The 13,828-nt window shown below is 46.4% G+C and overlaps 1 long non-coding RNA gene across 1 annotated transcript in view; it reads right to left on the minus strand.

Annotated features, from left to right (window-relative positions):
- Positions 1 to 12,932: 12,932 nt before the first annotated feature.
- The window catches only part of LOC142663474 (uncharacterized), a 47,558-nt gene continuing 46,662 nt past the window's right edge, over positions 12,933 to 13,828 (minus strand). Inside the window, exon 4 of the long non-coding RNA XR_012851095.1 lies at positions 12,933 to 13,390. This is a non-coding gene — a long non-coding RNA (uncharacterized LOC142663474). The remainder of the gene's footprint in view (positions 13,391 to 13,828) is intronic.

Below are 13,828 nucleotides of genomic sequence, written 5' to 3' on the forward strand. Positions count from 1 at the left end.
ATGTATATAGGTGTCCCGCATATAATGTATATAAGTGTCCCGCATATAATGTATATAAGTGTCCCGCATATAATGTATATAAGTGTCCTGCATATAATGTATATAAGTGTCCTGCATATAATGTATATAAGTGTCCTGCATATAATGTATATAAGTGTCCTGCATATAATGTATATAAGTGTCCCGCATATAATGTATAGAAGTGTCCTGCATATAATGTATATAAGTGTCCTGCATATAATGTATATAAGTGTCCCGCATATAATGTATATAAGTGTCCCGCATATAATGTATATAAGTGTCCTGCATATAATGTATATAAGTGTCCCGCATATAATGTATATGTGTCCTGCATATAATGTATATAAGTGTCCCGCATATAATGTATATAAGTGTCCCGCATATAATGTATAGAAGTGTCCCGCATATAATGTATATAAGTGTCCCGCATATAATGTATATAAGTGTCCTGCATATAATGTATAGAAGTGTCCTGCATATAATGTATAGAAGTGTCCCGCATATAATGTATATAAGTGTCCCGCATATAATGTATATAAGTGTCCCGCATATAATGTATATAAGTGTCCCGCATATAATGTATATAAGTGTCCCGCATATAATGTATATAAGTGTCCCGCATATAATGTATATAAGTGTCCCGCATATAATGTATATAAGTGTCCCGCATATAATGTATATAAGTGTCCCGCATATAATGTATATAAGTGTCCCGCATATAATGTATATAAGTGTCCCGCATATAATGTGTATAAGTGTCCCGCATATAATGTATATAAGTGTCCCGCATATAATGTATATAAGTGTCCCGCATATAATGTATAGAAGTGTCCCGCATATAATGTATAGAAGTGTCCCGTATATAATGTATATAAGTGTCCCGCATATAATGTATATAAGTGTCCCGCATATAATGTATATAAGTGTCCCGCATATAATGGATATAAGTGTCCCGCATATAATGAATATAAGTGTCCTGCATATAATGTATATAAGTGTCCCGCATATAATGTATATAAGTGTCCTGCATATAATGTATATAAGTGTCCTGCATATAATGTATATAAGTGTCCCGCATATAATGTATATAAGTGTCCTGCATATAATGTATATAAGTGTCCCGCATATAATGTATATAAGTGTCCCGCATATAATGTATATAAGTGTCCCGCATATAATGTATATAAGTGTCCCGCATATAATGTATATAAGTGTCCCGCATATAATGTATATAAGTGTCCCGCATATAATGTATATAAGTGTCCCGCATATAATGTATATAAGTGTCCCGCATATAATGTATATAAGTGTCCGCATATAATATATATGTGTCCCGCATATAATGTATATAAGTGTCCCGCATATAATGTATATAAGTGTCCCGCATATAATGTATATAAGTGTCCCGCATATAATGTATATAAGTGTCCCGCATATAATGTATATAAGTGTCCCGTATATAATGTATATAAGTGTCCCGCATATAATGTATATAAGTGTCCCGCATATAATGTATATAAGTGTCCCGCATATAATGTATATAAGTGTCCCGTATATAATGTATATAAGTGTCCCGCATATAATGTATACAAGTGTCCCGCATATAATGTATACAAGTGTCCTGCATATAATGTATATAAGTGTCCCGCATATAATGTATATAAGTGTCCCGCATATAATGTATATAAGTGTCCCGCATATAATGTATATAAGTGTCCCGCATATAATGTATATAAGTGTCCCGCATATAATGTATATAAGTGTCCCGCATATAATGTATATAAGTGTCCCGCATATAATGTATATAAGTGTCCCGCATATAATGTATATAAGTGTCCCGCATATAATGTATATAAGTGTCCCGCATATAATGTATATAAGTGTCCCGCATATAATGTATATAAGTGTCCCGCATATAATGTATATAAGTGTCCGCATATAATATATATGTGTCCCGCATATAATGTATATAAGTGTCCCGCATATAATGTATATAAGTGTCCCGCATATAATGTATATAAGTGTCCCGCATATAATGTATATAAGTGTCCGCATATAATGTATATAAGTGTCCGCATATAATGTATATAAGTGTCCCGCATATAATGTATATAAGTGTCCCGCATATAATGTATATAAGTGTCCCGCATATAAGGTATATAAGTGTCCCGCATATAATGTATATAAGTGTCCTGCATATAATGTATATAAGTGTCCCGCATATAATGTATATAAGTGTCCCGCATATAATGTATATGTGTCCTGCATATAATGTATATAAGTGTCCTGCATATAATGTATATAAGTGTCCTGCATATAATGTATATAAGTGTCCCGCATATAATGTATATAAGTGTCCCGCATATAATGTATATGTGTCCCGCATATAATGTATATAAGTGTCCCGCATATAATGTATATAAGTGTCCTGCATATAATGTATATAAGTGTCCTGCATATAATGTATATAAGTGTCCCGCATATAATGTATATAAGTGTCCCGCATATAATGTATATAAGTGTCCCGCATATAATGTATATAAGTGTCCTGCATATAATGTATATAAGTGTCCCGCATATAATGTATATAAGTGTCCTGCATATAATGTATATAAGTGTCCCGCATATAATGTATATAAGTGTCCCGCATATAATATATATGTGTCCCGCATATAATGTATATAAGTGTCCCGCATATAATGTATATAAGTGTCCTGCATATAATGTATATAAGTGTCCTGCATATAATGTATATAAGTGTCCCGCATATAATGTATATAAGTGTCCCGCATATAATATATATGTGTCCCGCATATAATGTATATAAGTGTCCCGCATATAATGTATATAAGTGTCCTGCATATAATGTATATAAGTGTCCTGCATATAATGTATATAAGTGTCCCGCATATAATGTATATAAGTGTCCCGCATATAATGTATATAAGTGTCCGCATATAATGTATATAAGTGTCCGCATATAATGTATATAAGTGTCCCGCATATAATGTATATAAGTGTCCCGCATATAATGTATATAAGTGTCCCGCATATAAGGTATATAAGTGTCCCGCATATAATGTATATAAGTGTCCTGCATATAATGTATATAAGTGTCCCGCATATAATGTATATAAGTGTCCCGCATATAATGTATATGTGTCCTGCATATAATGTATATAAGTGTCCTGCATATAATGTATATAAGTGTCCTGCATATAATGTATATAAGTGTCCCGCATATAATGTATATAAGTGTCCCGCATATAATGTATATAAGTGTCCCGCATATAATGTATATAAGTGTCCCGCATATAATGTATATAAGTGTCCTGCATATAATGTATATAAGTGTCCTGCATATAATGTATATAAGTGTCCCGCATATAATGTATATAAGTGTCCCGCATATAATGTATATAAGTGTCCTGCATATAATGTATATAAGTGTCCCGCATATAATGTATATAAGTGTCCCGCATATAATGTATATAAGTGTCCTGCATATAATGTATATAAGTGTCCCGCATATAATGTATATAAGTGTCCTGCATATAATGTATATAAGTGTCCAGCATATAATGTATATAAGTGTCCGCATATAATGTATATAAGTGTCCCTGCACTTCTTTTGACGAGGCTGTAATTTTACGCGTCGTCTTTTGACAGCTGTCAAACGACGACGCGTAAATGACAGGTCGTCGGCACAGTACGTCGGCAAACCCATTCAAATGAATGGGCAGATGTTTGCCGACGTATTGGAGCCGTATTTTCAGGCGTAAAACGAGGCGTAATACGCCTCGTTTACGTCTGAAAATGGGTCGTGTGAACCCAGCCTTAGGGTATGTTCACACGAGGGCGTCCGTAACGGCTGAAATTACGGGGATGTTTCAGCCTGAAAACATCCCCGTAATTTCAGCTTTACCGGCATGTGCAGGCGCTTGAACGCCGCGTCAATTACGGACGTAATTGGCGCTGCTATTCATTGGAGTCAATGAATAACGGCTCCAAATACGGCCAAAGAAGTGACAGGTCACTTCTTTGACGCGGGCGTCTATTTACGCGCCGTCATTTGACAGCGGCGCGTAAATTACGCCTCGTGTGAACAGACAAAGGAGGTTGTCGCCCCTTCCTGCTGGCTAGATCTCTGTACAAGCAGAGCCACTTATCTGGCGCAGAACGTTTACATATCGGAGATCAGCGGTGAGAGCTCTGTTCTAAGGACCATGTGGGCGGCTCTTAAAAGAAAATAGGGAACATTTCATATTTTACTACTTTTACAAACCTAAATCTATTGGTTAAAAAAAACAATTTGTTCAGTTTCACATTCCGAGAGCCAGAACTTTTATATTTTTCCGTGTATTGAGCGGTGCGAGGGCTTATTTTTTGCAGGACGAGCTGTAGTTTTTATTTGCATCATTTTTTTGGTACATACGATTTTTTTATCACTTTTTATTTCATTCTTTTTAGCGCTATGGTGACCAAAAGACATTGATTCTGGGGTTTTCAACATATTTTTTTTTACAACGTTCACTGAGCGAGTCAAATAATGCCGTATTGTAATAGTTCGGACTATTACGGACGCAGCGATACCAATATTTTTATATTTTTACATTTTGCTTGGGGAAAAACGGGAAAAGTTTTTTTTTTTTAATATTTTTTTTTTTAATATTTTTTTTACACTCCTGAAAATGTATCTAACTTTTATTTATTTTTACACATTTTATTAGTTCTCCGAGGGGACTGGAACCAGCGATAATTAGATGGCTGGTACAATACACTGCAATACATGGGTGAGTTACAGAAACAGCGTAACTCGGTGAGGGACTCTTTTTTTTCCGTAACTACTATTCACTTCTATGGGAGTTACGGAAACAGCATAGCTCAGCGAGCACTCGGCTGTTTCCATAACTCCCGACCACCTAACCAGGAAGTGGCCGGGAGACAGCGGAGGGAGCAAGATTGGGGCTTAGGGGGCCCCGTTCTAGAGATAGGTGCAGATCCCAGAGGTGGGACCCGCATCTATCTGACATTTATGACATATCCAGAAACGGCCGGACACATCATGAAGTGATTGGGGGAGGCAGACATGACCAGGGTTGCAGGGGAGAAGGAATGAGGTGAAAAGTTCAAATGGAGGAGGGGGAGGAAGGTGAAGGGGAGGGGGGGTGGTTAGGAAGGGGCGAGGTTAACAGAGGGCATATAGGAAGGGTGAGGGACAGGTTTGCGCCATTCACGCCCCAAGAAAGCAGTTTAGCCCTTGTCACATAGGACTGACCTGAGGTGCGATGCAGGCTCTGATGGAGCAAGTGCGGCAGGCTGTGGCGGAGCGGGGCATGGCCTGGCTTGAGGAGGAGCTCGGGAGGACAGGTCCGGCGGCCTCGGAGCAGGAGCCGTCGGCGGGGCTAGAGGAGGCAGCGGGAACGAGTGCGGCCGGGACGCAGGCAGCGCCAGAGGAGTTGACATCCCCCCTCCGGCGGTCACGGCGCGTGCGGCCTCCAGAGCGCCTTAGCCCGGACGATTTGCCTAGGGCTCGGCGCAGGCTTGGGAGCCCCTCGAGGGACCCTTCGGGCCGGGATTCTGCTTCCACCGCTAGGGGGCGGAGGTCCCGGTCCGGGAGGAATCCTGGTCGCCGGTCGGGCCCTTCGGAGAGAGGAGGGCAGGGTCCCAGGCCAGAGGGACAGCCTCCTGTCTCCAGGTCAACACCACGTGGATCTGCGGCGGGCCGATCTGGCCCGCCTGTCAGCTGGATGATGTCCCTGGACAGTCACGCAGGCCACAATCGGTGGTGCTGCAGAGGCGGAGGGAGCAGGAAGCAGTAGAGGGAGAGTGGAGGTCGGGACGGCCCCTGACGTCGTGTGGTGATTCCGAGGTCCAGGACGGAGGATACGGCTGCAGAGCCTGCGGCGCGGCTTCAGGCCCCAGATGTCCGGAGGCGGGTGAAGACGGAGGTGTGCCGATGGAGGATGGTCGTCGTGGGGGTCCCGTCGCCCCGGCTGGTGGGAACTCAGCGCCCACGCAGTCTGGTGAGTCACTCTCACCGTTGCATACGTTTCCAGCTATATTTAGATCCCCAGGGGTTGGTGGGGGTTCCCAAGGGGAGGCAGATAGAGATGTTGTAAATAGTGGGTTGATGTCTTCTGTTAGGGGGGGGAGATGTTCAGGAATTGCTTGGCTGTGTAAAGGCATTGCTAGCGCGTTGTGAGGGGGGCAGGTTGCCCGCTACATCCCCGGTCGCAGCGTGGGTCCCTGCAGCGTGGGGGGGGGGGCGGAGAAACAGAGCACCCCCTGAGGGTGGTTTCCGTGGCGGAGGTTGGGGGGGTGACGGTTGCGGTTCAGACTGACAAGGATAAGGATGTGGATAGGGTGAGGTTGGATGATAAAGCAAAAGGTGAAGTTTACGTTTGTTTTGAGGGGTTGTTGGGGGCACATTTAAAGCCTGAAGTAAAAGAAAAAATTTGGAAAGATGAATACGTCGAAATCTTCTCGCTTCTTCCCTTAGAAAAATGTAACTTAGACAAGGGTAAAAGGTGGGAAAGTAAAAAGGAGGAGGAGGAGAAGCGTCGATACCGTTTAATCCCTCAGACGTTTGTGAACTGGTTACAGGCGTTTGCCATTCTGGCAAGTGTTATAGGGGAAAAGGCGCCGGAAAATTGTTCCGCCCTTTTCGGGTACATGGATGCGATAGGTGAGGGGCATCGGTCGTATGGGGGTCAGACTTGGTTGAGGTATGACGAACAGTTTCGTCAGAGGAAAGCGGTTCGTCCCAACATTAGGTGGGACAATAAAGATATTGGGCTCTGGTTAAAGGTGATGGCCCCGGCTAAGTTCGGGCAGTCCTTTCAGTCGGGGGGGGGCTGGGGTGGCCGGCCCCTCAGGACAAGCGGGACAATCGGGGGGAGCGACAGGAGGGCGGCTTGGCTTGTGCTGGCAGTTCAATGATGGCCAATGCAAGTTCGGGGCGGGATGTAAGTTCAAGCATTCTTGCTCCTCTTGCGGCGGGACTTCGCACGGGTCCGCCAAATGTTTAAAAAAAGGAAAAGGCAAAGCGGGGAGTGGTGGGGGCCATGGGGCTGACTCCGGTGAGGAGGGAAGAGATGGAGCCGTACCTAAATAAGTTTCCAGACAAGGAAAAAGGGGAGTTGTTGTTGCGCGGTTTTCAGTTTGGTTTTGTGATCCCTTCCCCGGTTCACGCGGTCCCCTTTTCTTTACGGAATTTGAAATCGGCGATGGATTATCCGGAGGTGGTGTCGGACAAGTTGCGTAAAGAGGTGGGGTTAGGTCGTATGGCGGGTCCGTTCTTGGCTCTTCCCGTGCAGGACATGGTGGTATCGCCACTGGGGGTTGTTCCAAAGAAAGAGCCAAATAAATTCCGGCTTATCCATCACTTGTCGCATCCGCGAGGGTGGTCCGTCAATGATGGCATTGCCCCTGAGCTGTGCTCGGTGGTATATACGTCGTTTGACGCAGCGGTTGAGTGGGTGCGACGGTACGGTGCTGGGGCCCTTATGGCAAAAACAGACGTCGAAGCGGCTTTCCGGCTTCTCCCGGTTCACCCGGACAGCCAGTGGTTGTTAGGGTGTTACTGGGAGGGGGCTTACTATATGGATCGGTGTCTCCCAATGGGTTGCTCAGTATCTTGCGCTTACTTCGAGGCGTTCAGTTCGTTCCTGGAATGGGTAATCCGTGAGGTGGCGGGGATAGAGTCGGTGTGTGGGCCCACCATGTTTGGGGGTGTGCGCTAATTTGCTGGGGGCAATCCAGTGGGTCGCTCATCGTTTTGGGGTTCCGTTATCCCCAGAGAAGACTGTTGGTCCCAGCATCGGGATGATTTGGCAGTGTGGGGGGAGTTTTTACACTTGTATAATGGGAAGTCATTACTTATCTCACCGGTGGTGGATAATGTTCAATGGGAATTGTTTACAGATGCTTCAGGTAGCGTGGGGTTTGGTATATATTGTAAAGGTCAATGGTGTGTGGGGCAGTGGCCGGGTGAATGGGTAACTCTGGGACTGGTTCGTAATCTGGTACTTCTGGAACTCTTCCCGATTGTGGTGGCGGTGGAAATTTGGGGGGAGCATTTTCGAAACAGCAAGGTGCGGTTCCACTGTGATAATATGGGGGAGGTGGTGGCGATCAATAATGTAACGGCATCTCCCCCCCCCCCCCGGTGGTTAGGTTGTTGCGGCGGCTGGTGTTGCGATGTTTGTCACTCAATGATTGGATTGTTGCGGTTCATGTTCCGGGGGTGCAGAATGACATTGCGGATTCTCTCTCTCGCCTACAGTGGGAGCGGTTTCATCTGTTGGCACCGGAGGCGGATTTGGAAGGGGTCGCGTTCCCGGAACGGCTTTGGGACTTGGTTTGCGAGCAGCAGGAGGTTTGATCAAGTCCTCTCTAGCGCCTGGTACATGGTTGGCGTACTACGCGGCGTGGAAGGACTGGGTGATGTGGTTAGCAGGTTTGCCCGAAGTCGGGTCTAGGGAGATACAGGTGGTAGCTTTGTTGGGCTTCTTGGGTCAGGTATCGGTGGAAGGCTGGTCGGTGTCTAAAGTGAATCGTTTTATTTCAGCTTTGGCCTTTGGTTTTAAACTAAAGGGGTTGGCGGACTTGACGAAGGATTTCGTGATTGTCCAAGCTTTAAAGGGGTTTCGGAAAAAGAGGGCGGGGCGGCCGGACGGCCGTCGCCCGGTTTCTTTTGCGCTTTTAGAGCAGTTAGGAGAAGTCTCGGGGAGGGTGTGTTTCTCGGGCTATGAAGTAGCATTGTTTCAGTTGGCTTTTTCGTGGGCGTTTTTTGGAGCTTTACGGGTGAGTGAGCTAGTTGCCCCCAGCAAAAAGAGAGTGGGGGGTTTGCAATCGGAGGATGTCATAGGAGGCGGGGAGAGAGTGGAATTTTGGGTTAGGCGGTCGAAAAAGGATCAAGGGGGTAAGGGAAAACGGGGGATGCTGGGGGCTGTGGCGGGGGCAGGGATTTGCCCGGTAAGATGCTACGTGCGGTACGCCGCACTGCGAGGGAGTAGTGGGGGGCCGCTATTATGTCATAAGGATGGTGCCTTCTTGTCACAATGCCAGTTTACAGTTGTTTTCCGTAGATGTTTGGAGGTGTTGGGTTTGGATAAGGCTATTTATTCACCACACTCTTTTCGTATTGGGGCAGCTACGGAAGCTGCGTCATGGGGTCTGGGGCCTGAGGTGGTGAAGCGCATAGGTCGTTGGGATTCTGTGAGGTATAAGTCCTACGTGCGTCTCCAATTTATGTGATTTGCATTCCTCGTCTCTTCATGCTATTTCCGGTTTGTGGCATCTTTGTTATTCTTCTATTACAGATGGGTCACCTGCACTGGTGTGGATACTTGGACACTCGTATGTGCACTGGGGGGCTTTAAGGGCTGATGTGCGGCCGGATGGGCGGCAACTGGGGTTCCACAGGTCAACGGTGGTGATACGGTGGCTGGGCACGCGCGGGATGGTGTGGAGCCGAGTTTTGCCGGATTTTCATCGGTATGCGGAGTTGGATCGGGTTCCTGATTTGTTGGTCCTTCATGTGGGGGGTAACGATTTAGGTACTCGTCCGTTTAGAGAACTAATTCGGGATGTCAAGTATGACCTTCTCCGGCTGTGGTCCTATTTTCCGAAGGTTAAGGTGATTTGGTTGGAAATTGTCCCGCGAAGTGTATGGCCAAATGCGCGTTCGGTAGAGCGTATAAACAAGGCCCGGGTAAAAGTTAATCGGGCGGTTTCCAGCTTTGTGGTAAAAAACGGGGGGTTTTTTGTTCGGCACTACGATTTTGAGGATGGCCAAGGGAAATATTGGCTAGGTGACGGAGTGCATCTGAATGCAGTGGGCATTGACCTTTAGGCTTTGCGGATTCAGGAAGGGATTGAACGCGCATTGATGGATGGTGGGGGCTCGCATACTTAAAGGTGGTTTAAGTATGCTCGTGTGGCGGATTGGGGGATTCATCAGAGGTATGGTCCCTAACAAATACATAATTGCTCATGGATAGGGGCGTATTTTGGCCTCCTGCTGGGTGGTGTCCCAGGGAGTGGTTTTACATACTTGGCAAGCCAACTGTGGAGCAGAAAGGTGCCTCTGAGCCTGTAGGGAGACGGCTGGGGGTAAGTAGCTATACAGGGGGCAGTTAGGCACCAAAGTTTTGGAGCCCCAAGGACTTCCCTTTTCCTAGTAATGTTATTTATAAAGTTATGTTTTATGTTCATGTAAATTTGTTAATAAAATGGCTGCTGTGGCCGAAATTTTCCAACCCACTGTCTCGTGTGTCTCACTGGGGATGGGAGAGTGGCATGGAAGAGGGGAAGGGCCATGAAGCAGGAAAGGGGGTGGACAGTATTGAAGGGAAGGTTAAGCAAAAGGGTTCGAAATGGGGCGAGCTCTGTAATCCCATGGTCATGTGGATATGTCATAAATGTCTTCATGGGAAGACCCTATAAATGCCGCGGTCGCTATTGATCGCGGAATTTAACTAGTTAAACGGCCAGGAACAGTTCCTGGCTATTCCTGCCCGTTAGAGTAGCGTGTCAGCTGCTGACACCTGCAGTGTATGGAGCGGCCTCAGCGCGTGAGCCCGCTCAAAACATCGTCCCCTCCCCGCTCCATACATCATCCCCTCCCCGCTCCAAACATCATCCCCTCACCGCTCCGTACATCATCCCCTCCCCGTTCCGTACATCATCCCCTCCCCGCTCCATACATCATTCCCTCCCCGCTCCGTTCATCGTCCCCTCCCCGCTCCATACATCATCCCCTCCCCGCTCCATACATCATCCCCTCCCCGCTCCATACATCGTCCCCTCCCCGCTCCATACATCATCCCCTCCCCGCTCCATACATCATCCCCTCCCCGCTCCGTACATCATCCCCTCCCCGCTCCAAACATCATCCCCTCACCGCTCCGTACATCATCCCCTCCCCGTTCCGTACATCCTCACCTCCCCGCTCCGTACATCATTCCCTCCCCTCTCCGTTCATCGTCCCCTCCCCGCTCCGTACATCATCCCCTCCCCGCTCCGTACATCATCCCCTCCCCGCTCCATACATCATCCCCTCCCCGCTCCGTACATCATTCCCTCCCCACTCCGTTCATCGTCCCCTCCCCGCTCCATACATCATCCCCTCCCCGCTCCATACATCATCCCCTCCTCGCTCCGTACATCATCCCCTCCCCGCTCCATACATCATCCCCTCCCCGCTCCATAAATCATCCCCTCCCCGCTCTGTACATCCTCCCCTCCCCCCTTCGTACATCATCCCCTCCCCGCTCCGTTCATCATCCCCTCCCCGCTCCATGATGTGCCGGCACATCATGGGTTGGGAAGGGGTTAAGTAAGTGAGTCCGCTGCTTAAAACTCAAGACAGGTCCTATATTTCTGTGTTTTTTGTGCATCGCGCACCCATTGAAGTCAATGTGTATAGACAAATCAAGGGTAGGAGCAGCACTGTGATTCCTTGCCTGTTAAGGCTGGTGCTCAGCTTTCAAACAGGGAGTGACCTCTCCCTGCACAAACGTGTATCCAAAAAAGAGAGATAGAAGCAGCACTCAAAAATACTCTGTTTTTTTTTAGTGCTGCTTCTATCTCTCTTTTTTGGATACACATTGAAGTCAATGGGTGTGTGAAAATCACGAATGCCACAAGGAAGCACTTCCGTGGGACGTGTGTGATTCGCGCAACAGCAGGCAAACTATGATTGCAAACAGAAAAGCACCAAACAGAGTGTCATAATGGTGGCGGCTGCGCGAAAAGCACGCAGCCACGCACCATACGCTGATGACACACGGAGCTGTTAAGTGCATTTTGCGCACGCAAAACGCCGCATTTTTTGCGTGCGCAAGACGCATACGCTCGTGTAAATCCGCCCTAAGGCCTTATTCACACGAGCGCACGGACCTCAATGGGGCCGTTCAGACAGGCCGTGAATTTCACGCAGCCTGCGTCCGCTGCGCAAAACTCATGACATGTCCTGTACTTGGGCGTTTTTCACGCATCACGCACCCATTGAAGTCAATGGGTGCGTGAAAATCAAGTGCAGCACACGGAAGCACCTCCGTGTGCTGCGCGTGATTGGTGCAACAGTTGTTAAAGAAATGAAGGGACAAATGAGACCACCTCCTTCATTTCTGTTTATTAACATAAAAACAGAGTGCCATAAGGCTGCAATATGCGCGAAAATCACGCACCAAATACTGATGACACACGCAACTGCAACGCGCAAAAAACGTGTGAATAAGGCCTTAGACGCAGGGACTTTTTAGCAAGATTTATTCAAGGCGATGTTCACACGCTAAATAAAAAACGACTGAAAATACGGAGCTGTTTCAAAGGGAAAACCGCTCAAGATTTTCAGCCGGTTTTTTTTAAGCAACTCGCGTTTTTCACTTCCATTTTTGGGGCTGTTTTTCTATGGAGTCAATGAAAAATGGCTCAAGAAGTGACATGCACTTTTTTTTCGTGGGTGTTTTTTTTACGCGGCCGTTTTTCAAGGCGTTCATGTGTGAACATACCCTTATAGTCTGACAAAGACGGTAATGTGATACACGCGGCAAAAATGGCCAAAATCTAAAAGACAAAATATTTCTGAAGATTTTGGCTCGGGCTCCACGACATGAAATGTGACGCAACTTTCCTTGGCCGCCATTCACATGCAGGTCGCGCTTACGCTCACTTTTTTTTTCCTGACCTTATAAAAACCTGCCGCACGCTAGTCGTACGTGATTTACACTGCTATCTACAGGTGCAACTAAATTTCAGCACGTTGGAGAATCCGCGATAATTGCGTCACAGTCGCGTTAGGTTGCGTGTTACAACGCCATCACATAGGCAATCAATAAATTTTCTCGACACGTGGCTCTTTAGCCCTTACATAATAACAAAAATACTTCTGTAAAAGTCCGAAACGTGAAAAATACAAATTTGCTTTATTTTGCAGCATCAGCAGAGCCTCACTTTATGGCAGGAAGCCAGTCCACATTAAGCCAGGCCTTAAAAGAACATTTTTTTTGCAGCAAGCTGAGGTCCTAAGGTTCACACGTAGCACAAATAATGCGGAATTCCCTGCGGTGCCCGGGGCGGATCCACCCTGTGTGAACGTAGCCTAAGGCTCTTATGTAACTTTACAATATGTTATTAAAACACGTATCGTTTGGCAGGTTTGGCGTTTTTGGTCGGTCGGCTGGATGGCGGACGCCACGTCTTGTTTGGCCGTGGACGAGAAGGATAAATTTACATTAAGGCGTCTCCCGCTCTGAGATTCGGAGAAGGAAGAAGTCGAATTTCCAACAGTAAGTAAAATGTCAGGAGAGTCGTAGCGGAGCAGCGGATCGGTCAGTTTTTCCAAATGTTGATGAGAAGTCTGAAAAGATAAAAGGGAAAAATAAATGTGAAAAATATATTCATATACCGTAATAATAATAATTAAAATGATGAGAACAATTAGAATTTTTTTAAAACTTCTCAGTCGTATATACAATGGAACAGATTTGCTATTCTATTATAGTCTATACACAGTGGCCGCCTCTCATTCTGACCGGACACCATCCTTTTTGAATAGTGTTTTTGCTGGTACCCAGACCGCATGCGTAACGTACATGACACTTCTCTGCGCTGCGCTGTCTTATGAAATGAAGTTTAGCGCAGGACAGTAAGGCCGGGCAGAGGGCAGGAGGCAGCTGCAAAGCTTTGAATCTCTTCTCTTGCTTCCTCCTTCACGGCGCTGATGTATCCTTTGATTAAATGCAGTGCAGGGGAGCGTGGCACCACTTACTGGAGGACGGGAGAGAGTCAGAGGAGG

This window comes from Rhinoderma darwinii, chromosome 11 (assembly GCF_050947455.1).
Source record: "Rhinoderma darwinii isolate aRhiDar2 chromosome 11, aRhiDar2.hap1, whole genome shotgun sequence".
Taxonomy (NCBI): domain Eukaryota; kingdom Metazoa; phylum Chordata; class Amphibia; order Anura; family Rhinodermatidae; genus Rhinoderma; species Rhinoderma darwinii.